Source organism: Ranitomeya imitator, chromosome 4 (assembly GCF_032444005.1).
Source record: "Ranitomeya imitator isolate aRanImi1 chromosome 4, aRanImi1.pri, whole genome shotgun sequence".
Classification (NCBI taxonomy): domain Eukaryota; kingdom Metazoa; phylum Chordata; class Amphibia; order Anura; family Dendrobatidae; genus Ranitomeya; species Ranitomeya imitator.
In genome coordinates this window covers 716,598,522-716,624,755 of record NC_091285.1, presented here as the reverse complement: position 1 = coordinate 716,624,755, position 26,234 = coordinate 716,598,522, and positions in this window count along the sequence as shown.

The following is a 26,234-nucleotide window of genomic DNA, read 5'->3' as shown; positions in this document are numbered from 1 at the left end:
AGTCTATAGGAAGTTACTGATCCCACGTGCCAGTCTATAGGAAGTTACTGATCCCACGTGCCAGTCTATAGGAAGTTACTGATCCCACGTGCCAGTCTATAGGAAGTTTACTGATCCCATGTGCCAGTCTATAGGAACTTTACTGATCCCACGTGCCAGTCTATAGGAAGTTTACTGATCCCACGTGCCAGTCTATAGGAACTTTACTGATCCCACGTGCCAGTCTATAGGAAGTTTACTGATCCCACGTGCCAGTCTATAGGAAGTTACTGATCCCACGTGCCAGTCTATAGGAAGTTACTGATCCCACGTGCCAGTCTATAGGAAGTTACTGATCCCACGTGCCAGTCTATAGGAAGTTACTGATCCCACGTGCCAGTCTTTAGGAAGTTACTGATCCCACGTGCCAGTCTATAGGAAGTTACTGATCCCACGTGCCAGTCTATAGGAAGTTACTGATCCCATGTGCCAGTCTATAGGAAGTTACTGATCCCACGTGCCAGTCTATAGGAAGATTACTGATCCCATGTGCCAGTCTATAGGAAGTTTACTGATCCCACGTGCCAGTCTATAGGAAGATTACTGATCCCACGTGCCAGTCTATAGGAAGTTACTGATCCCACGTGCCAGTCTATAGGAAGTTTACTGATCCCACGTGCCAGTCTATAGGAAGTTACTGATCCCATGTGCCAGTCTTTATGAAGTTACTGATCCCATGTGCCAGTCTATAGGAACATTACTGATCCCACGTGCCAGTCTATAGGAAGTTACTGATCCCACGTGCCAGTCTATAGGAAGTTACTGATCCCATGTGCCAGTCTATAGGAAGATTACTGATCCCATGTGCCAGTCTATAGGAAGTTTACTGATCCCACGTGCCAGTCTATAGGAAGTTACTGATCCCATGTGCCAGTCTATAGGAAGATTACTGATCCCATGTGCCAGTCTATAGGAAGTTACTGATCCCACGTGCCAGTCTATAGGAAGTTACTGATCCCACGTGCCAGTCTATAGGAAGTTACTGATCCCACGTGCCAGTCTATAGGAAGTTTACTGATCCCATGTGCCAGTCTATAGGAACTTTACTGATCCCACGTGCCAGTCTATAGGAAGTTTACTGATCCCACGTGCCAGTCTATAGGAACTTTACTGATCCCACGTGCCAGTCTATAAGAAGTTTACTGATCCCACGTGCCAGTCTATAGGAAGTTACTGATCCCACGTGCCAGTCTATAGGAAGTTACTGATCCCACGTGCCAGTCTATAGGAAGTTACTGATCCCACGTGCCAGTCTATAGGAAGTTACTGATCCCACGTGCCAGTCTTTAGGAAGTTACTGATCCCATGTGCCAGTCTATAGGAAGTTACTGATCCCACGTGCCAGTCTATAGGAAGTTACTGATCCCATGTGCCAGTCTATAGGAAGTTACTGATCCCACGTGCCAGTCTATAGGAAGATTACTGATCCCATGTGCCAGTCTATAGGAAGTTTACTGATCCCACGTGCCAGTCTATAGGAAGATTACTGATCCCACGTGCCAGTCTATAGGAAGTTACTGATCCCACGTGCCAGTCTATAGGAAGTTTACTGATCCCACGTGCCAGTCTATAGGAAGTTACTGATCCCATGTGCCAGTCTTTATGAAGTTACTGATCCCATGTGCCAGTCTATAGGAAGATTACTGATCCCATGTAACATAGTAACATAGTAACATAGTTAGTAAGGCCGAAAAAAGACATTTGTCCATCTAGTTCAGCCTATATTCCATCATAATAAATCCTCAGATCTACGTCCTTCTACAGAACCTAATTGTATGATACAATATTGTTCTGCTCCAGGAAGACATCCAGGACTCTCTTGAACCCCTCGACTGAGTTCGCCATCACCACCTCCTCAGGCAAGCAATTCCAGATTCTCACTGCCCTAACAGTAAAGAATCCTCTTCTATGTTGGTGGAAAAACCTTCTCTCCTCCAGACGCAAAGAATGCCCCCTTGTGCCCATCACCTTCCTTGGTATAAACAGATCCTCAGCGAGATATTTGTATTGTCCCCTTATATACTTATACATGGTTATTAGATCGCCCCTCAGTCGTCTTTTTTCTAGACTAAATAATCCTAATTTCGCTAATCTATCTGGGTATTGTAGTTCTCCCATCCCCTTTATTAATTTTGTTGCCCTCCTTTGTACTCTCTCTAGTTCCATTATATCCTTCATGAGCACCGGTGCCCAAAACTGGACACAGTACTCCATGTGCAGTCTAACTAGGGATTTGTACAGAGGCAGTATAATGCTCTCATCATGTGTATCCAGACCTCTTTTAATGCACCCCATGATCCTGTTTGCCTTGGCAGCTGCTGCCTGGCACTGGCTGCTCCAGGTAAGTTTATCATTAACTAGGATCCCCAAGTCCTTCTCCCTGTCAGATTTACCCAGTGGTTTCCCGTTCAGTGTGTAATGGTGATATTGATTCCCTCTTCCCATGTGTATAACCTTACATTTATCATTGTTAAACCTCATCTGCCACCTTTCAGCCCAAGTTTCCAACTTATCCAGATCCATCTGTAGCAGAATACTATCTTCTCTTGTATTAACTGCTTTACATAGTTTTGTATCATCTGCAAATATCGATATTTTACTGTGTAAACCTTCTACCAGATCATTAATGAATATGTTGAAGAGAACAGGTCCCAATACTGACCCCTGCGGTACCCCACTGGTCACAGCGACCCAGTTAGAGACTATACCATTTATAACCACCCTCTGCTTTCTATCACTAAGCCAGTTACTAACCCATTTACACACATTTTCCCCCAGACCAAGCATTCTCATTTTGTGTACCAACCTCTTGTGCGGCACGGTATCAAACGCTTTGGAAAAATCGAGATATACCACGTCCAATGACTCACCGTGGTCCAGCCTATAGCTTACCTCTTCATAAAAACTGATTAGATTGGTTTGACAGGAGCGATTTCTCATAAACCCATGCTGATATGGAGTTAAACAGTTATTCTCATTGAGATAATCCAGAATAACATCCCTCAGAAACCCTTCAAATATTTTACCAACAATAGAGGTTAGACTTACTGGCCTATAATTTCCAGGTTCACTTTTAGAGCCCTTTTTGAATATTGGCACCACATTTGCTATGCGCCAGTCCTGCGGAACAGATCCTGTCGCTATAGAGTCCCTAAAAATAAGAAATAATGGTTTATCTATTACATTACTTAGTTCCCTTAGTACTCGTGGGTGTATGCCATCCGGACCCGGAGATTTATCTATTTTAATCTTATTTAGCCGATTTCGCACCTCTTCTTGGGTTAGATTGGTGACCCTTAATATAGGGTTTTCATTGTTTCTTGGGATTTCACCTAGCATTTCATTTTCCACCGTGAATACCGTGGAGAAGAAGGTGTTTAATATGTTAGCTTTTTCCTCGTCATCTACAACCATTCTTTCCTCACTATTTTTTAAGGGGCCTACATTTTCAGTTTTTATTCTTTTACTATTGATATAGTTGAAGAACAGTTTGGGATTAGTTTTACTCTCCTTAGCAATGTGCTTCTCTGTTTCCTTTTTGGCAGCTTTAATTAGTTTTTTAGATAAAGTATTTTTCTCCCTATAGTTTTTTAGAGCTTCAATGGTGCCATCCTGCTTTAGTAGTGCAAATGCTTTCTTTTTACTGTTAATTGCCTGTCTTACTTCTTTGTTTAGCCACATTGGGTTTTTCCTATTTCTAGTCCTTTTATTCCCACAAGGTATAAACCGCTTACACTGCCAATTTAGGATGTTCTTAAACATTTCCCATTTATTATCTGTATTCTTATTTCTGAGGATATTGTCCCAGTCTACCAGATTAAGGGCATCTCTAAGCTGGTCAAACTTTGCCTTCCTAAAGTTCAGTGTTTTTGTGACTCCCTGACAAGTCCCCCTAGTGAAAGACATGTGAAACTGTACAATATTGTGGTCGCTATTTCCTAGATGCCCAACCACCTGCAGATTTGTTATTCTGTCAGGTCTATTAGATAGTATTAGGTCTAAAAGTGCTGCTCCTCTGGTTGGATTCTGCACCAATTGTGAAAGATAATTTTTCTTGGTTATTAGCAGAAACCTGTTGCCTTTATGGGTTTCACTTTCCCAGTTAATATCCGGGTAGTTAAAGTCCCCCATAACCAGGACCTCATTATGGGTTGCAGCTTCATCTATCTGCTTTAGAAGTAGACTTTCCATGGTTTCTGTTATATTTGGGGGTTTGTAACAGATCCCAATGAGAATTTTGTTACCATTTTTCCCTCCATGAATTTCGACCCATATGGACTCGACATCCTCATTTCCTTCGCTAATATCCTCCCTTAAAGTGGACTTTAGACAAGACTTTACATAGAGACAAACCCCTCCTCTTCTCCGATTTTTACGATCCTTTCTAAACAGACTGTAACCCTGTAAGTTAACTGCCCAGTCATAGCTTTCATCTAACCATGTCTCGGTTATTCCCACTATGTCAAAGTTACCTGTAGATATTTCTGCTTCTAGTTCTTCCATCTTGTTTGTCAGGCTTCTGGCGTTTGCGAGCATGCAGTTTAGAGGATTTTGTTTTGTTCCAATCTCCTCGCTGTGGATTGCTTTAGAAATGTTCTTACCTCCCATCTGAGTATGTTTTCCTGGGTCTTCTTTGTTCAAGTCTAATGTTTTTCTTCCCTTCCCCTCTTCTTCTAGTTTAACGCCCTCCTGATGAGTGTAGCGAGTCTTCTGGCGAATGTGTGTTTCCCAGGTTTGTTGAGGTGTAGTCCATCTCTGGCGAGGAGTCCATCGTACCAGTAATTCACACCGTGGTCCAGGAATCCGAATCCTTGTTGTCTGCACCATCGTCTTAGCCAGTTGTTTGCATCAAGGATCCTGTTCCATCTCCTGGTGCCATGTCCGTCTACTGGAAGGATAGAAGAAAAAACTACCTGTGCATCCAGTTCCTTTACTTTCTTCCCCAACTCTTCAAAGTCTTTGCAGATTGTCGGTAGGTCTTTCCTTGCCGTGTCATTGGTGCCAACATGTATCAGAAGAAATGGGTGGACGTCCTTGGAGCTGAAGAGCTTTGGTATCCTATCGGTCACATCCTTGATCATCGCACCTGGAAGGCAGCATACTTCTCTTGCAGTTATGTCCGGTCTGCAGATGGCTGCTTCTGTGCCTCTCAGTAGTGAGTCTCCCACCACCACCACTCTTCGTTGCTTCTTGGCTGTACTTTTTGCTGTCACTTGTTGCTGTGTGCCCTTTTCTTTTTTGCTTGCTGGTATTGCTTCATCCTTAGGTGTGCCATCTTCATCCTCTACAAAGATTTGATATCGGTTCTTCAGTTGTGTGGTTGGTGATTTCTCCATGGTCTTCTTGCTTCTTTTGGTCACATGCTTCCACTCATCTGCTTTTGGAGGTTCTCTGACACTTTTTTCACCTTCTGTGAACAGTAGAGATGCTTCTGTTCTGTCTAGAAAGTCTTCATTCTCTTTGATGAGTTTCAAAGTTGCTATTCTTTCTTCCAGACCCCGCACCTTTTCTTCTAAAAGGGCCACTAGTCTACACTTCTGACAGGTGAAATTTGATTCTTCTTCTGGTCGGTCTGTGAACATGTAGCACATGCTGCAGCTCACCATGTAGGTTGTCACATCTGCCATGTTGCTCCTAGATGCTGCTGACTTGCTGTGTGTTTTCCTTCTTGTGTAATCTACTCAGCCAAGCTCTCTTGCAATAATATCCTACAGGCAAAAATTTTGGCGATGCTTTCCAAGCAGCTGGTCCCGGCTGTACCCAACGATCTTCTAGCTTAGGGAGACTTCGCTTTTCCCAGAAGGCACCTGGAATATGCAAATTAGCCTCCTCAAGCTTGAATCCCTGGTTTGGCGATGCTTTCCAAGCAGCTGGTCCCGGCTGTACCCAACGATCTTCTAGCTTAGGGAGACTTCGCTTTTCCCAGAAGGCACCTGGAATATGCAAATTAGCCTCCTCAAGCTTGAATCCCTGGTTTGGCGATGCTTTCCAAGCAGCTGGTCCCGGCTGTACCCAACGATCTTCTAGCTTAGGGAGACTTCGCTTTTCCCAGAAGGCACCTGGAATATGCAAATTAGCCTCCTCAAGCTTGAATCCCTGGTTTGGCGATGCTTTCCAAGCAGCTGGTCCCGGCTGTACCCAACGATCTTCTAGCTTAGGGAGACTTCGCTTTTCCCAGAAGGCACCTGGAATATGCAAATTAGCCTCCTCAAGCTTGAATCCCTGGTTTGGCGATGCTTTCCAAGCAGCTGGTCCCGGCTGTACCCAACGATCTTCTAGCTTAGGGAGACTTCGCTTTTCCCAGAAGGCACCTGGAATATGCAAATTAGCCTCCTCAAGCTTGAATCCCTGGTTTGGCGATGCTTTCCAAGCAGCTGGTCCCGGCTGTACCCAACGATCTTCTAGCTTAGGGAGACTTCGCTTTTCCCAGAAGGCACCTGGAATATGCAAATTAGCCTCCTCAAGCTTGAATCCCTGGTTTGGCGATGCTTTCCAAGCAGCTGGTCCCGGCTGTACCCAACGATCTTCTAGCTTAGGGAGACTTCGCTTTTCCCAGAAGGCACCTGGAATATGCAAATTAGCCTCCTCAAGCTTGAATCCCTGGTTTGGCGATGCTTTCCAAGCAGCTGGTCCCGGCTGTACCCAACGATCTTCTAGCTTAGGGAGACTTCGCTTTTCCCAGAAGGCACCTGGAATATGCAAATTAGCCTCCTCAAGCTTGAATCCCTGGTTTGGCGATGCTTTCCAAGCAGCTGGTCCCGGCTGTACCCAACGATCTTCTAGCTTAGGGAGACTTCGCTTTTCCCAGAAGGCACCTGGAATATGCAAATTAGCCTCCTCAAGCTTGAATCCCTGGTTTGGCGATGCTTTCCAAGCAGCTGGTCCCGGCTGTACCCAACGATCTTCTAGCTTAGGGAGACTTCGCTTTTCCCAGAAGGCACCTGGAATATGCAAATTAGCCTCCTCAAGCTTGAATCCCTGGTTTGGCGATGCTTTCCAAGCAGCTGGTCCCGGCTGTACCCAACGATCTTCTAGCTTAGGGAGACTTCGCTTTTCCCAGAAGGCACCTGGAATATGCAAATTAGCCTCCTCAAGCTCGAATCCCTGGTTTGGCGATGCTTTCCAAGCAGCTGGTCCCGGCTGTACCCAACGATCTTCTAGCTTAGGGAGACTTCGCTTTTCCCAGAAGGCACCTGGAATATGCAAATTAGCCTCCTCAAGCTTGAATCCCTGGTTTGGCGATGCTTTCCAAGCAGCTGGTCCCGGCTGTACCGAACGATCTTCTAGCTTAGGGAGACTTCGCTTTTCCCAGAAGGCACCTGGAATATGCAAATTAGCCTCCTCAAGCTCGAATCCCTGGTTTGGCGATGCTTTCCAAGCAGCTGGTCCCGGCTGTACCCAACGATCTTCTAGCTTAGGGAGACTTCGCTTTTCCCAGAAGGCACCTGGAATATGCAAATTAGCCTCCTCAAGCTTGAATCCCTGGTTTGGCGATGCTTTCCAAGCAGCTGGTCCCGGCTGTACCCAACGATCTTCTAGCTTAGGGAGACTTCGCTTTTCCCAGAAGGCACCTGGAATATGCAAATTAGCCTCCTCAAGCTTGAATCCCTGGTTTGGCGATGCTTTCCAAGCAGCTGGTCCCGGCTGTACCCAACGATCTTCTAGCTTAGGGAGACTTCGCTTTTCCCAGAAGGCACCTGGAATATGCAAATTAGCCTCCTCAAGCTTGAATCCCTGGTTTGGCGATGCTTTCCAAGCAGCTGGTCCCGGCTGTACCCAACGATCTTCTAGCTTAGGGAGACTTCGCTTTTCCCAGAAGGCACCTGGAATATGCAAATTAGCCTCCTCAAGCTTGAATCCCTGGTTTGGCGATGCTTTCCAAGCAGCTGGTCCCGGCTGTACCCAACGATCTTCTAGCTTAGGGAGACTTCGCTTTTCCCAGAAGGCACCTGGAATATGCAAATTAGCCTCCTCAAGCTTGAATCCCTGGTTTGGCGATGCTTTCCAAGCAGCTGGTCCCGGCTGTACCCAACGATCTTCTAGCTTAGGGAGACTTCGCTTTTCCCAGAAGGCACCTGGAATATGCAAATTAGCCTCCTCAAGCTTGAATCCCTGGTTTTGACATGTGCCAGTCTATAGGAAGTTACTGATCCCATGTGCCAGTCTATAGGAAGTTACTGATCCCATGTGCCAGTCTATAGGAAGTTACTGATCCCATGTGCCAGTCTATAGGAAGTTTACTGAACCCATGTGCCAGTCTATAGGAAGTTACTGATCCCATGTGCCAGTCTATAGGAAGTTACTGATCCCATATGCCAGTCTATAGGAAGTTACTGATCCCATGTGCCAGTCTATAGGAAGTTACTGATCCCATGTGCCAGTCTATAGGAAGATTACTGATCCCACGTGCCAGTCTATAGGAAGATTACTGACCCCATGTGCCAGTCTATAGGAAGTTACTGATCCCATGTGCCAGTCTTTAGGAAGTTACTGATCCCACGTGTCAGTCTATAGGAAGTTACTGATCCCATGTGCCAGTCTATAGGAAGTTACTGATCCCACGTGCCAGTCTATAGGAAGTTACTGATCCCATGTGCCAGTCTATAGGAAGTTTACTGATCCCATGTGCCAGTCTATAGGAAGTTACTGATCCCATGTGCCAGTCTATAGGAAGATTACTGATCCCATGTGCCAGTCTATAGGAAGATTACTGATCCCATGTGCCAGTCTATAGGAAGATTACAGATCCCATGTGCCAGTCTATAGGAAGATTACTGATCCCATGTGCCAGTCTATAGGAAGATTACTGATCCCATGTGCCAGTCTATAGGAAGATTACTGATCCCATGTGCCAGTCTATAGGAAGTTTACTGATCCCATGTGCCAGTCTATAGGAAGTTACTGATCCCATGTGCCAGTCTATAGGAAGATTACTGATCCCATGTGCCAGTCTATAGGAAGATTACTGATCCCATGTGCCAGTCTATAGGAAGTTTACTGATCCCATGTGCCAGTCTATAGGAAGATTACTGATCCCATGTGCCAGTCTATAGGAAGATTACTGATCCCATGTGCCAGTCTATAGGAAGATTACTGATCCCATGTGCCAGTCTATAGGAAGTTTACTGATCCCATGTGCCAGTCTATAGGAAGTTACTGATCCCATGTGCCAGTCTATAGGAAGTTACTGATCCCATATGCCAGTCTATAGGAAGTTACTGATCCCATATGCCAGTCTATAGGAAGTTACTGATCCCACGTGCCAGTCTATAGGAAGTTACTGATCCCATGTGCCAGTCTATAGGAAGTTACTGATCCCATGTGCCAGTCTATAGGAAGTTACTGATCCCACGTGCCAGTCTATAGGAAGTTACTGATCCCATATGCCAGTCTATAGGAAGTTACTGATCCCATGTGCCAGTCTATAGGAAGTTACTGATCCCATGTGCCAGTCTATAGGAAGTTACTGATCCCATGTGCCAGTCTATAGGAAGTTACTGATCCCACGTGCCAGTCTATAGGAAGTTACTGATCCCACGTGCCAGTCTATAGGAAGTTACTGATCCCACGTGCCAGTCTATAGGAAGTTACTGATCCCATGTGCCAGTCTATAGGAAGTTTCCTGATCCCATGTCCCAGTCTATAGGAAGTTTACTGATCCCATGTCCCAGTCTATAGGAAGTTTACTCATCCCACGTGCCAGTCTATAGGAAGTTTACTGATCCCATGTGCCAGTCTATAGGAAGTTTACTGATCCCATGTCCCAGTCTATAGGAAGTTTACTTATCCCACGTGCCAGTCTATAGGAAGTTTACTGATCCCACGTGCCAGTCTATAGGAAGTTTACTTATCCCACGTGCCAGTCTATAAGAACTTTGCTGATCCCATGTGCCAGTCTATAGGATGTTTACTGATCACACGTGCCAGTCTATAGGAAGTTTACTTATCCCATGTGCCAGTCTATAGGAAGTTTACTGATCCCATGTGCCAGTCTATAGGAAGTTTACTTATCCCACGTGCCAGTCTATAGGAAGTTTACTGATCCCACGTGCCAGTCTATAGGAAGTTTACTTATCCCATGTGCCAGTCTATAGGAAGTTTACTGATCCCATGTCCCAGTCTATAGGAAGTTTACTGATCCCACGTGCCAGTCTATAGGAAGTTTACTTATCCCACGTGCCAGTCTATAGGAAGTTTACTGATCCCACGTGCCAGTCTATAGGAAGTTACTGATCCCATGTGCCAGTCTATAGGAAGTTATTGATCCCATGTGCCAGTCTATAGGAAGTTACTGATCCCACGTGCCAGTCTATAGGAAGTTACTGATCCCATGTGCCAGTCTATAGGAAGATTACTGATCCCATGTGCCAATCTATAGGAAGTTACTGATCCCATGTGCCAGTCTATAGGAAGTTTATTGATCCCATGTGCCAGTCTATAGGAAGATTACTGATCCCATGTGCCAGTCTATAGGAAGTTACTGATCCCACGTGCCAGTCTATAGGAAGTTACTGATCCCATGTGCCAGTCTATAGGAAGTTTACTGATCCCATGTGCCAGTCTATAGGAAGTTTACTGATCCCATGTGCCAGTCTATAGGAAGTTACTGATCCATGTGCCAGTCTATAGGAAGTTTACTGATCCCATGTGCCAGTCTATAGGAAGTTACTGATCCCATGTGCCAGTCTATAGGAAGTTTACTGATCCCATGTGCCAGTCTATAGGAAGTTACTGATCCCATGTGCCAGTCTATAGGAAGTTACTGATCCCATATGCCAGTCTATAGGAAGTTACTGATCCCACGTGCCAGTCTATAGGAAGTTACTGATCCCACGTGCCAGTCTATAGGAAGTTACTGATCCCATGTGCCAGTCTATAGGAAGTTTACTGATCCCATGTGCCAGTCTATAGGAAGTTACTGATCCCATGTGCCAGTCTATAGGAAGTTACTGATCCCATATGCCAGTCTATAGGAAGTTACTGATCCCACGTGCCAGTCTATAGGAAGTTACTGATCCCACGTGCCAGTCTATAGGAAGATTACTGATCCCACGTGCCAGTCTATAGGAAGATTACTGACCCCATGTGCCAGTCTATAGGAAGTTACTGATCCCATGTGCCAGTCTATAGGAAGTTACTGATCCCATGTGCCAGTCTATAGGAAGTTACTGATCCCATGTGCCAGTCTATAGGAAGTTTACTGATCCCATGTCCCAGTCTATAGGAAGTTTACTGATCCCACGTGCCAGTCTATAGGAAGTTACTGATCCCACGTGCCAGTCTATAGGAACTTTACTGATCCCACGTGCCAGTCTATAGGAAGATTACTGATCCCATGTGCCAGTTTATAGGAAGTTACTGATCCCACGTGCCAGTCTATAGGAAGTTACTGATTCCATGTGCCAGTCTATAGGAAGTTACTGATCCCACGTGCCAGTCTATAGGAAGTTACTGATCCCACGTGCCAGTCTATAGGAAGTTACTGATCCCACGTGCCAGTCTATAGGAAGTTACTGATCCCACGTGCCAGTCTATAGGAAGATTACTGATCCAATGTGCCAGTCTATAGGAAGTTTACTGATCCCATGTCCCAGTCTATAGGATGTTTACTGATCCCACGTGCCAGTCTATAGGAACTTTACTGATCCCACGTGCCAGTCTATAGGAAGTTACTGATCCCACGTGCCAGTCTATAGGAAGATTACTGATCCCATGTGCCAGTCTATAGGAAGTTACTGATCCCATGTGCCAGTCTATAGGAAGTTTACTGATCCCATGTGCCAGTCTATAGGAAGATTACTGATCCCATGTGCCAGTCTATAGGAAGTTACTGATCCCACGTGCCAGTCTATAGGAAGTTACTGATCCCACGTGCCAGTCTATAGGAAGTTTACTGATCCCATGTGCCAGTCTATAGGAAGTTTACTGATCCCATGTGCCAGTCTATAGGAAGTTACTGATCCCATGTGCCAGTCTATAGGAAGTTACTGATCCCATGTGCCAGTCTATAGGAAGTTTACTGATCCCATGTGCCAGTCTATAGGAAGTTACTGATCCCATGTGCCAGTCTATTGGAAGTTTACTGATCCCACGTGCCAGTCTATAGGAAGTTACTGATCCCATGTGCCAGTTTATAGGAAGTTACTGATCCCACGTGCCAGTCTATAGGAAGTTACTGATCCCACGTGCCAGTCTATAGGAAGTTACTGATCCCATGTGCCAGTCTATAGGAAGTTACTGATCCCATGTGCCAGTCTATAGGAAGTTACTGATCCCATGTGCCAGTCTATAGGAAGTTACTGATCCCATGTGCCAGTCTATAGGAAGTTACTGATCCCACGTGCCAGTCTATAGGAAGTTACTGATCCCACGTGCCAGTCTATAGGAAGTTACTGATCCCACATGCCAGTCTATAGGAAGATTACTGATCCAATGTGCCAGTCTATAGGAAGTTTCCTGATCCCATGTCCCAGTCTATAGGAAGTTTCCTGATCCCATGTCCCAGTCTATAGGAAGTTTACTGATCCCACGTGCCAGTCTATAGGAAGTTTACTGATCCCATGTGCCAGTCTATTGGAAGTTACTGATCCCACGTGCCAGTCTATAGGAAGTTTACTGATCCCACGTGCCAGTCTATAGGAAGATTACTGATCCCACGTGCCAGTCTATAGGAAGTTACTGATCCCACGTGCCAGTCTATAGGAAGTTACTGATCCCACGTGCCAGTCTATAGGAAGTTTACTGATCCCACGTGCCAGTCTTTAGGAAGTTTACTGATCCCACGTGCCAGTCTATAGGAAGTTTACTGATCCCATGTGCCAGTGTATAGGAAGTTTACTGATCCCATATGCCAGTCTATAGGAAGTTTACTGATCCCACGTGCCAGTCTATAGGAAGATTACTGATCCCACGTGCCAGTCTATAGGAAGTTACTGATCCCATGTGCCAGTTTATAGGAAGTTTACTGATCCCACGTGCCAGTCTATAGGAAGTTTACTGATCCCACGTGCCAGTCTTTAGGAAGTTTACTGATCCCACGTGCCAGTCTATAGGAAGTTTACTGATCCCATGTGCCAGTGTATAGGAAGTTTACTGATCCCATATGCCAGTCTATAGGAAGTTTACTGATCCCATGTCCCAGTCTATAGGAAGTTTACTGATCCCATGTCCCAGTCTATAGGAAGTTTACTGATCCCACGTGGCAGTCTATAGGAAGTTTACTGATCCCATGTGGCAGTCTATAGGAAGTTTACTGATCCCATGTGCCAGTCTATAGGAAATATACTGATCCCACGTGCCAGTCTATAGGAACTTTACTGATCCCATGTGCCAGTCTATAGGAGATTTACTGATCCCATGTGCCAGTCTATAGGAAGTTTACTGATCCCATGTCCCAGTCTATAGGAAGTTTACTGATCCCACGTGCCAGTCTATAAGAACTTTACTGATCCCATGTGCCAGTCTATAGGAAGTTTACTGATCCCACGTGCCAGTCTATAGGAAGTTTACTGATCCCACGTGCCAGTCTATAGGAAGTTACTGATCCCACGTGCCAGTCTATAGGAAGTTTACTGATCCCACGTGCCAGTCTATAAGAACTTTACTGATCCCATGTGCCAGTCTATAGGAAGTTTACTGACCCCATATGCCAGTCTATAGGAAGTTTACAGATCCCATGTCCCAGTCTATAGGAAATTTACTGATCCCACGTGGCAGTCTTTAGGAAGTTTACTGATCCCATGTGGCAGTCTATAGGAAGTTTACTGATCCCATGTGCAAGTCTATAGGAAGTTTACTGATCCCATGTGCCAGTCTATAGGAAGTTTACTGATCCCACGTGCCAGTCTGTTGTAAGTTCTGCTCTTGGGCTCCCTCCAGTGGTTTTAAGTGGAATGGCTGCTCCTTGGATTTAGCAGTCTGTAGCTGCTTCCACTGATTGTCTTTCTGCTCGGCTTTTATTCCTGGCCCTTCCCTTCAGCCAGTGCCACTTGTCAATTGTTCTTGGTTGGATTGACATCTCTGCTTGGATTTCCCTGATATCCTGACCAGTTCAGCAAAGATAAGTCCTTGCTTTGCTCTTTTCTGTCCACATGTTGTGGACTTAATTGTTCTGTGCATTCTATGTTTTGTCCAGCTTGTCAGTATGGATTTATTCTGTTAGCTGGAAGCTCTGGGAAGCAGATTTACCCTCCACACCTTTAGTCAGGTGTGGAGATTTTTGTAAACTCTGCGTGGATTTTTTGTAGTTTTTATACTGACCGCACAGTATCCTGTCCTGTCCTATCTATCTAGCTAGTATGGCCTCCTATGCTAAAATCTGATTTCATTTCTGCGTATGTTATTTCCCTCTCCTCTCACCGTCAATATTTGTGGGGGGCTATCTTTCCTTTGTGGATTTTCTCTGAGGCAAGATAGGTTTCCTGTTTCTGTCTTTAGAGGAAGTTAGATCTTAGGCTGTGCCGAGGGGTCTAGGGAGCGTCAGGTACCCCCACGGCTATTTCTAGTTGCGCTGCTAGGTTCAGGGTTGCGGTCAGTACAGATACCACCTCCTTCAGAGCTTGTCTCATGTTGTTCCTAAACCACCAGTTCATAACACCAGTCTATAGAAAGTTTATTGATCCCATGTGCCAGTCTATAGGAAATTTACTGATCCGACGTGCCAGTCTATAGGAAGTTTACTGATCCCACGTGCCAGTCTATAGGAAGTTTACTGATCCCATGTGCCAGTCTATAGGAAGTTTACTGATCCCATGTGCCAGTCTATAGGAAGTTTACTGATCCCACGTGCCAGTCTATAGGAAGTTTACTGATCCCATGTGCCAGTCTTTAGGAACTTTACTGATCACACGTGCCAGTCTATAGGAAGTTTACTGATCACATGTGCCAGTCTATAGGAAGTTTACTGATCTCACGTGCCAGTCTATAGGAAGTTTACTGATGCCATGTGCCAGTCTATAGGAACTTTACTGATCTCACGTGCCAGTCTATAGGAAGTTTACTGATTCCATGTGCCAGTCTATAGGAAGTTTACTGATCCCTCGTGCCAGTCTATAGGAAGTTTACTGATCCCATGTGCCAGTCTATAGGAAGTTTACTTATCCCACGTCCCAGTCTATAGGAAATTTACTGATCCCACATGCCAGTCTATAGGAAGTTTACTGATTCCACTTGCCAGTCTATAGGGACTTTACTAATCCCACATGCCAGTCTATAGTAAGTTTACCGATTCCACGTGCCAGTGTATAGGAACTTTACTGATCCTACATGCCAGTCTTTAGAAATTTACTGATCCCATGTGTCAGTCCATAGGAAGTTTACTGATCCCATGTGCCAGTCTATAGGATGTTTACTGATCCCACCTGCCAGTATATAGGAAGTGTGCTGATCCCATATGCCAGTCTATAGGAACTGTACTGATCCCATGTGCCAGTCTATAGGAACTTTACTTATCCCACGTGCCAGTCTATAGGAAGTTTACTGATCCTACGTGCCAGTCTATAGGAAGATTACTGATTCCACATGCCAGTTGAAATGAAGTTAACTCATCCCGTGTGCCAGTCTATAGAAATTTTACTGATCCCATGTGCCAGTCTATAGAAATTTTACTGATCCCATGTGCCAGTCTATAGGAAGATTACTGATCCCACGTGCCAATCTATAGGAACTTTACTGATACTGTGTGCCAGTCTATAGGAATGTTACTTGTACCGTGTGCCAGTCTATAGGTAGTTTTTGATCCCATGTGCCAAGCTAAAGGACATTTATGTTGGCAAATATGCAACAGATACAGACTTATTTGTGTTCAGGAGTTTACACTTTTTTGACAGTAGATGGCGATGTTTTTACTGTGATATGCTTAGTTGAATGTAATGCATATACTTGTTGGACTTTGGTTTCACTTTCTCTCTGGTAAAAGGTCTTTCAGACTTCCTGTTATGCTGTATTAAGAAGCTGATGCATGTACCTCATGTTCTATGAAGATAAAAGTTGAATTACCTCATATAAGCTACACTCACAAGTTTCTTCTGTGAACAAACTATGCAACAGGTTATGGGCCCAGCATAGAAGACAAAATGGACTTGGTGACTGCAAAAGAATACTTCAGAGCAATTCTCTCCAAACAAGTAAGACAAATAAGTTAAAGATGAGCAGCAGTTCAGAGCTGAGACTCACAGTAGCTAAGCTGAACAATGAGAACTATCAGTTATGGAATTTGAAAGTGGAGATGTTATTGTCTAAAGATGATTTATGGGAGGTCATCACTACAGACAAACCCAATGATAATAATCCGACATGAGTGTCACGTTAATATATAAAGTGGCGTATAATTTTTCATTTTCCCTTGTTATCACACACGCTGTGGGCTCTGACTTCCCTTCTTCCCTTCCCTCTGTCTTCGTTGGCCTAGGCACAATCCCTGTGTAACAAGAAACTCCAGCGTGGGGTCTTGAAACTCCTCTCTGCTCATTCCCCTCCCCCCCCCCCCCCGTAGGAATTTATTTGTCTTCAAACACATGAGGTTTGCTGTGCGTGGGGGACATATTAAAGAAGCCAGAATGCGCCGCCAGTGTATGCTAGGAATATGCCAGATACATATTCGGGATGTGCTTTTTGCTGGAGTTTGGTACCAAGAGAACCAGAGAAATGGATTTCTCCTAAACAGAGTGGAATAGCTAGCCCTAGTCTAGGTTCATTAGAAAGCTAATTTCAATATAAGATGAATGATGTGTGTGCTGTGACTCTGCTAGGTTCTCAAGCATATTTAGGAGTGTTAGAAGTTTTCTTACCAAAATGTGCGCCCTGGCAGCTAGGGGAGGGTGCAGGTAAACCAGTACCTTTAGGGATGTCACAAGCCCAGAAGTATAAGTCACTGCACACAGCCAAGCCATCATTCTTGCCTGGGACCTCACTGCACCAAGACCCCCAGATGAATTGGGATATCTGGCTCCTCCCACCAGCCTGGTTCTGCACCCGCTGGGCTCTGGCCGTTATCCCATTGCACCAGAGCCACGACCAGTTGTTTTTTGTTCGTGGCATCGATCTGCCACACCCCGCAAAGGGCAATAAGAGCATCTTTCTTATCCTGCTTATACATCTGTTCTTCCATTGCAGCCATGGTTGCCAAATAAAAGATAGGATAGAAAAACAAAGATTAGGGTAGGGGGTAATTACCAGTACACACAATTGTCTCAGGACTAATAAACACTGAGTTTGTTCTCCAAACTATTGCTGCAAGGTCCTTGGAAGAACCGTGCAAGTTTTAGTGAGGAATGATTGCTCAAACCAGATCACTAATGCTCTATGATCCCACCGCTCTGCCACCAATATGTCACGTAAAGGGGGTGACCTTTGCCCAGCACACGGCTATCACATGTGCAGGGGGGCTTATCTTAGTTATCCCACCACTGCTACAATGTGATGAAAACACAAATAAGGCTGTTGACCTATCAATATACCGCAGGGGCTTATTTTACTTATCCCACTGCTGCTACAATATGTCACAAACTGCAGTGATTTATGTATATCCCCCTTTCCAGTTCCACTTCATAACTTGCAGCTCTCCGGTGCCCCCCTTACCCTCAGGTCAGTCAGGGAACTACATCTGGGATAATTAGTCGCCGGATGGGCCGCTTCACTGTGGACTGGCTAGCAGGCACGCTGCAGCGAGGGAATTATAAATGCTCAGACCGCAGTCAGACAAAAACTTATAAAACCCCGTTCCGTCGCTGCCAGCTGTACCCACCTGGCCCAGAACATGCTTCCCTCCCACCAGCTCAGATTTCTCAACAGAGGGGTTCAAGCCAACCCAAATTAGTAGCGTAATTAGCTTCAGGCACATGAAAATTCGCATAGAACATGGAGAAGATGAACTAGCAAATTTTATATTTTACTCCAAAAAGTAGGCAGTGTTTACAAAAGTTCTATAAAGATTTTACAATATGAGACAAAGTATGTACAAGCAGTTACATAAAAAAACAGGGATTAAAGAAGATAAACACTCACATGCTGCTTAGGTCACCCTAGCTAACCAATAATGTAAGTATATTGTTGCACAGCTAAAAGTGGTGCACAAGTAGGAACCCAACCGGTGAATAATATAAATATATAACTTGGCATTCAACTTTTGTTTAATATGAAGATTTTTAATGCAGTCCAGAAAAAATAAACGTTTCGGTCCTCACCGGACCTTCATCAGGTACTGCAACGGATACATAATTAAATGAAAATATACATACATGACAATGTCAGGAATATTTGTACAAAGTTATATGAAGACACAAATAACATGGGTAAATAATAACCATAATAACAACAACCCCCTGTCTGGCGTAGTCTCCATGCTCAGAAGCAAAGAAAGAATGAATGGAGAAAAGAAGGATGAATCGTCAAGAAGTCCACCTGACTGCTAGGTGCTGTTTATATCCCAGTGTGGTGGAATATAGGATAGGCTATAGGGCTAGGAGGTGTGACTATAAAGAGTAAGGATATGGTGACTTAAATAAGTAGTAAAGGTAAAGAAACATACCGTTGCCATAGTAAGGATTTCCACTACGTACTTGCGAGTACTCTAGTGGGTATGTGACCTTGCATGGAGCCTAACCAAACAAAAGATAAAAAAAAAATGAAAAGATAAATGTTAAAACGAAGTGTTGTTCTTGTGAAATCCTTATATGATATATGGCTATAGTAATTATGTCACTGACCGAAAACTCAATGTGAGGCAAAAGGTCACCGTATTGCTTTATACTGTGTCCAGAAAAACCTATAATTAAAATTAAAGTAAAGGCACAATTTGTCATGTGTGTACAGGTCAGAGCTATTGAATAAGGTGACTGTAGTTATGGTTGCTCACTTGTAGGGACCTGGTGCCAGGGCGAAGCGGCTCACTCTGTGTTTAGTAGATACACTCTCACAAACCGTCTATTTGGGAGTATGAACGTCAGCTATGTGGCCCCAAGACTTTTCTATGTCCTTCGTGTGTTATGATCCGGTGACCTTGGAGCAGCATGAGAACTTTCACTGGAGAAGGTGGTCACTATACTGACCGCAATCCTGAACTTAACACCGCAACTAGAAGTAGCCGTGGAGTGTACCTAACCAATCCTAGACACCTTGTCACAGCCGGAGGACTAAATTCCCCCAAAGATGGAAATAGGAATACTATCTTGCCTCAGAGCAGATCCCCAAAGGATAGACAGCCCCCCCACAAATATTGGCGGTGAGTCGAAGAGGAAAAAACATACACAGGCAGAAAAACAGGATTTAGCACAGGAGGCCACTCTAGCTAAATAGGACAGGATAGGACAGAGTTCTGTGCGGTCAGTATTAAAACCCTTCAAAAATATCCACAGCAGAATATACGAAAACTTCCTACATCTAACTAAAGATGTAGGAGCGTATATCTGCAACTCCAGCAAATCCTACAATCAGAGCAGGAATACAAACAAAAACAAGCACACAGCAGTATGCCACAGACACAAAAAACCAAACACTTATCTTTGCTGAATTTGGCAGCTAGCAGGAGAAGCCAGAAAGTGATCCAACACTTCACAAGGAACATTGACAACTGGCAAGGGCTAATGAATCCTGCACACCTAAATATCCCAGTCAGAATTGTAATCAGCAGATACACCTGGCCAGGACTGCGACTCAGAGACAACTGCATTCCCACCTACAACCACTGGAGGGAACCCAAGAGCAGAATTCACAACATCGTGTTAACGACGGGTCCGCCCCATTAGCAAAAATATTGTGATAGTGATCAGAGTAAAGGGTGAGTCCCGTAAGAGATGAATCAATATGCGTCCTTACCAGTGGTGATTCTGTGGGCGGCGTGACTGTGTCTCCAACGCGGCATCCACCGCTTGTTGTGTAAGCGGTAGTGTCGGTAGAGCGCTGTATATAGAAAAGGGGCGGGACAAGATGCGTCACAGGAAGTGACCTGTGCGCTCCACAATGTGTGGACTAGCGTACCAGCGCCATGTTTGGTGAGATCAGTGCTGGATCTAATACACTGTGCGCTCCATCATGTATGGACCTGCGTTCCAGGCGCCATATTGGGTGAGATCAATACTGGAAATAATATGCGGTGAATAAGATAGCTAAGTGAAGAATAGCGGCCAGTGCCCATTATAGCAGTCAGGTAGAAAAGAAATATTCCAGAGGTCCAGATGGACGAGTCAAGGAGAGAGGTTGGGTGGTGTATACAATATAGGTGGCTCTGTGAGAAAAAATACAATAAGATTAATACAATGACTCACTGTATATATTCGACAATTTAATTCATAAATTGGAGCATATCTATAATTGTGACACTCTGGGCCTATTATGCACCGATATATGTAAACAGTATATACTGGGACGTGTGGCCCGTATATACTATACATTGAAACGTATAACCTTCATGTACTGTGAACAATACTGTAAATCATATGAACAGAAACGAATACCCCTTCTACCACACAACATTTAGCATGACAGCACTGGATGCCCTTGTATTTCATATTATTAACTAATATTACCGTTGGTAGTGATTGAGGTCCCAGATATCCATGTGGTGGGGCTAGGATGGCCATCATGTTATAGGAAGGACTGTAGATCATACTCCCTATTGAGCCCCTTGGGAGAGAGAGTCTGTAATTGATGAATCCAATAGGACTCCCTCTTCTTAAGTATTTGGACCCGATAACCCCCCTCCTCGGAATTGGAATGTGTTCTATGACCTGGAATTTCAATTGGGCAATTGTATGTCCTCTGGTAATAAAATGAAATGGAATCGGAAGTTACATGTTCTTGCAACGTGCAGTCGATTTATGTTTCGAGATGCGGTCTTTAATAGGTTGTGTCGTCTCTCCTATATATAAAAGACCGCAAGGACACTTAATCAAGTATATTACGTAGGAGGAATCACACGTGGAGTAATCCTTGAATGTATACTTCTTGCCTGAATGTGTATGATGATAAAAGCAGTTACCCTTTTGTACATTATTGCACTGGTTACAGTGCTGACATGGATATGTGTCCACCTTGGGGGAATGGAGGAACCTCTGCGTGGACGAGCGAGTCCTGGTTTTTATGTCTGCTCGTACTAGTGAATCTCTAATATTAGGGGGTGTTTATATCATGGTAGAAATGGGTTATGAAATTCCCTAACGTTAGGGTATGCAGTCTTGAAGATATTTCAATGTTTCCTTATTGTGCGGTGTAAAATGTGTAGGTAGGGGTGGTACATATGTACCAAAGGTATTCGTTTGTCCACCGAACGACGTGGAGCGTCTGGTGGTCTAGCAGCTTCAGATAGTACTGTTGTGGGATAGCCACGTTCTTTAAATTTAGAGTGCATTTCATCCACCCTTTGTTGGCTCTTGATGGGGTCAGAAACTATTCTTTGGACCCTCCTGAGTTGTGATCGTGGTATAGATTTCTTCATAGATAGGGGGTGAAGGCTGTTGAAATGCAATAAACCATTTTGATCGATGGGTTTTGTGTATAGGTCAGTGCTAATTTGGCCCTGGTCGTCTTTAAGAACCAGGGTGTCCAAAAAGCTCACTTGTTTGTTGTCATGGGTCAAAGTAAAGGTAAGGCCTGGCCAGGCTGAGTTTAATTTGGAGAAAAAAAGTTCCAAGGAATCAAGTGGGCCGGTCCAAATACAAAAGACATCATCTATGAATCTTCTCAAAACCAGATAATAGTCCTTAAAGAGGGGGTCTGTGTATACTACGTCTTCCTCAAATGTAGCCATGTAGCAATTTGCGTACAGCGGTGCTACATTCGACCCCATAGCGGTACCCTTCGTCTGTAGGTAAAAACTGTCCTCAAACATAAAATAGTTTCTAGTCAGCACAAATGTGAGCTTAAGGCATAGTTCAACCACGCCGGGACTTATGTTAGAGGTTGCGAGAAGGCGTTCAACACAGGCTATTCCCTGTTGGTGAAGGATAGATGTGTACAAATCTTTCACATCAAATGACGCCAATATCGAGGTGGCAGGTATTTGTCCGAGATTCTGAATGGTCTGTAAAAAATCCGCAAGTGTCAAGAAGGAATGAAGGTGCACGTCGTGTCAGAGGTGTCAGTATTTTCTCCAAGAATATGGAAAGTAGAGCCAGAATGGATTCAGTGGATGCAACGTACCATACTGCCGTGTTGGGGCAGGGAAATGAGGTGTAGTGGGCTGTAGTTCACCCAAAATTTGTTCTGGAACATGAAAAAATTACATGTGAGAACCAATCTGAGAAGGTCTATACAGAGGCTCACTTGGTCTTCTACCATGTCAGTGGAGGAGAGAAGATGGTGAACTGAGTCAATTCCTTGGGTATGTGGTATAGATGTACAGAGATCTTTTACATCAAACGATACCAGCAGGGATCCAGATGGTATCGGGCCTAATTGTTTATCCGGACCCACATGAGCTTCATCTCATATATATCGGTAGGCACTTATTTTCATTTATACTTTGACACAATAGTCCAGCGGTTCACCTATCCCTTACCTTATTTATACCCGCACTTGTTCACAGAATCTGAGTGAACTACAGCTCACTACACCTTCTCATTTCCCTGCCCCAACACGGCAGTACGGTACGTCATGAAATATACCTGAAATATATCTGTATTTGTTTTTTTGTATATGCAGAATTTTCTAATACTATGCGATGACATTACTGGATGTGCAATATATTGCTGTTTTCTTCCTTCCATAGTTTTACATATTTTTCCACTTGCTAGACCAAAGCTACTATTTTGTATATACTTAATTTCATTTTGTGGTTGAGTGATGTAAACTCACTTTAATTTTGTGGTGAAATATGTGTGTGTGTATGTATATATATACAGTGGGGCAAAAAAGTATTTAGTCAGTCAGCAATAGTGCAAGTTCCACCACTTAAAAAGATGAGAGGCGTCTGTAATTTACATCATAGGTAGACCTCAACTATGGGAGACAAACTGAGAAAAAAAAATCCAGAAAATCACATTGTCTGTTTTTTTAACATTTTATTTGCATATTATGGTGGAAAATAAGTATTTGGTCAGAAACAAAATTTCATCTCAATACTTTGTAATATATCCTTTGTTGGCAATGACAGAGGTCAAACGTTTTCTGAAAGTCTTCACAAGGTTGCCACACACTGTTGTTGGTATGTTGGCCCATTCCTCCATGCAGATCTCCTCTAGAGCAGTGATGTTTTTGGCTTTTCGCTTGGCATCACGGACTTTCAACTCCCTCCAAAGGTTTTCTATAGGGTTGAGATCTGGAGACTGGTTAGGCCACTCCAGGACCTTGAAATGCTTCTTACGAAGCCTCTCCTTCGTTGCCCTGGCGGTGTGCTTTGGATCATTGTCATGTTGAAAGACCCAGCCACGTTTCATCTTCAATGCCCTTGCTGATGGAAGGAGGTTTGCACTCAAAATCTCACGATACATGGCCCCATTCATTCTTTCATGTACCCGGATCAGTCGTCCTGGCCCCTTTGCAGAGAAACAGCCCCAAAGCATGATGTTTCCACCACCATGCTTTACAGTAGGTATGGTGTTTGATGGATGCAACTCAGTATTCTTTTTCCTCCAAACACGACAAGTTGTGTTTCTACCAAACAGTTCCAGTTTGGTTTCATCAGACCATAGGACATTCTCCCAAAACTCCTCTGGATCATCCAAATGCTCTCTAGCAAACTTCAGATGGGTCCGGACATGTACTGGCTTAAGCAGTGGGACACGTCTGGCACTGCAGGATCTGAGTCCATGGTGGCGTAGTGTGTTACTTATGGTAGGCCTTGTTACATTGGTCCCAGCTCTCTGCAGTTCATTCACTAGGTCCCCCCGCGTGGTTCTGGGATTTTTGCTCACCGTTCTTGTGATCATTCTGACCCCACGGGGTGGGATTTTGCGTGGAGCCCCAGATCGAGGGAGATTATCAGTGGTCTTGTATGTCTTCCATTTTCTAATTATTGCTCCCACTGTTGATTTCTTCACTCCAAGCTGGTTGGCTATTGCAGATTCAGTCTTCCCAGCCTGGTGCAGGGCTACAATTTTGTTTCTGGTGTCCTTTGACAGCTCTTTGGTCTTCACCATAGTGGAGTTTGGAGTCAGACTGTTTGAGGGTGTGCACAGGTGTCTTTTTATACTGATAACAAGTTTAAACAGGTGCCATTACTACAGGTAATGAGTGGAGGAAAGAGGAGACTCTTAAAGAAGAAGTTACAGGTCTGTGAGAGCCAGAAATCTTGATTGTTTGTTTCTGACCAAATACTTATTTTCCACCATAATATGCAAAAAAAATGATAAAAAAACAGACAATGTGATTTTCTGGATTTTTTTTTCAGTTTGTCTCCCATAGTTGAGGTCTACCTATGATGTAAATTACAGACGCCTCTCATCTTTTTAAGTGGTGGAACTTGCACTATTGCTGACTAAATACTTTTTTGCCCCACTGTATATGTGTGTAGGGACATATGTCTAGGGTTATATGTGTGACCAGTGATAATGTAACATCTGTCCTGAAGGCAAGTCGCACCTAGGTGTTAATAGGTACTTCCTTGGGAATAGTAGAAATTCTGTCTCCAGATCTCACCAGGAGGTCTAGCTAGGGCCGAAAAGAAAAGCAACATTTGGCACCTCTAGGTCTTGGAGGGGAGATGCTAAATTGCGGCCTGAGGGAAGCTATCCCTGGGAACCATCTCACACGTGTCTCCAGAGGAAAATAATATATTCATTAGTAGAGCGGCCGTGGCCCAATCAAACAGACCACCACTATATTAACCTGGGAGGCCGGTCTATAAACCTGACCTCAGACCAAAGTTATAAATTCAGGCTGCAGACAGAGAATTGTGTTCACATGATGGGGGCAGCCTGAGAAGCTGGTGTGATCCAATCTACCTTCTTCCTTCCCTCAGGGAGCAGAAAGCAACTACCAGTTAGACAATTTCTGTAAGTTTTCTCCTGTTTATTTTGACATTGTTTGCATAAGTTGTATGTCTTATTATTATCGTATTTTTATACCTTTTTCTTATTGTAAGCATTGAACTTTTTGCTATTAAAGTATAAAACTTTAACAAGTTGAACCTTGAATGTTCTAAAAGAATCCACAGCCAAAAGGTGTGTGAGCCTTATGAGTAATAAATATATTTTTATTAGTATTAATATTTTCAGGACTCATCGCCTGTGTATTCGATGAGTGGTGGCAGCACGTATCAGCGGGTGTGTGGCCTGGGTCGGTGTGTGATTTATGCTCCCATTACAGCATAGGACAGAGGCTGAATGCTTGACTGAGTGGGGGGAGATAGATTAACCCTTGCAAGCACAACCCCAAGTCACGTGTGAGAGCAGGCACGTGACGAATAAGTGACACCACGGAGAAGGGATCCTTGACAAATTTTGTATATAGTTACTGAAGAAGGCCAATACAGGCCGAAACGTTTTCTCTTTTGCTGTAATAAACAGAAAGGAGGTTCACGTAAAGTTGAGTGCCAGGTTTTGTTTACTTTCTTTACCTCCATATTGGCATCATTTGATGTGAAAGATTTGTACACATCTATCCCTCACCAACAGGGAATAGCCTGTGTTGAACGCCTTCTCGCAACCTCTAACATGTACAGCTGGTATAGCCTGGACATCTCCTGTATATAATTATATATGTACAGCTGGTATAACCTGGACATCTCCTGTATATAATTATATATGTACAGCTGGTATAACCTGGACATCTCCTGTATATGATATATGTACAGCTGGTATAATCTTGGCATCTCCTGTATATAATTATATATGTACAGCTGGTATAGCCTGGACATCTCCTGTATATAATTATGTATGTACAGCTGGTATAACCTGGACATCTCCTGTATATAATTATGTATGTACAGCTGGTACGGTATAACCTGGACATCTCCTGTATATAATTATATAAGTACAGCTGGTATAACCTGGACATCTCCTGTATATAATTATATAAGTACAGCTGGTATAACCTGGACATCTCCTGTATATAATTATGTATGTACAGCTGGTATAACCTGGACATCTCCTGTATATAATTATATAAGTACAGCTGGTATAACCTGGACATCTCCTGTATATAATTATATATGTACAGCCGGTATAACCTGGACATCTCCTGTATATAATTATATATGTACAGCCGGTATAACCTGGACATCTCCTGTATATAATTATATATGTACAGCCGGTATAACCTGG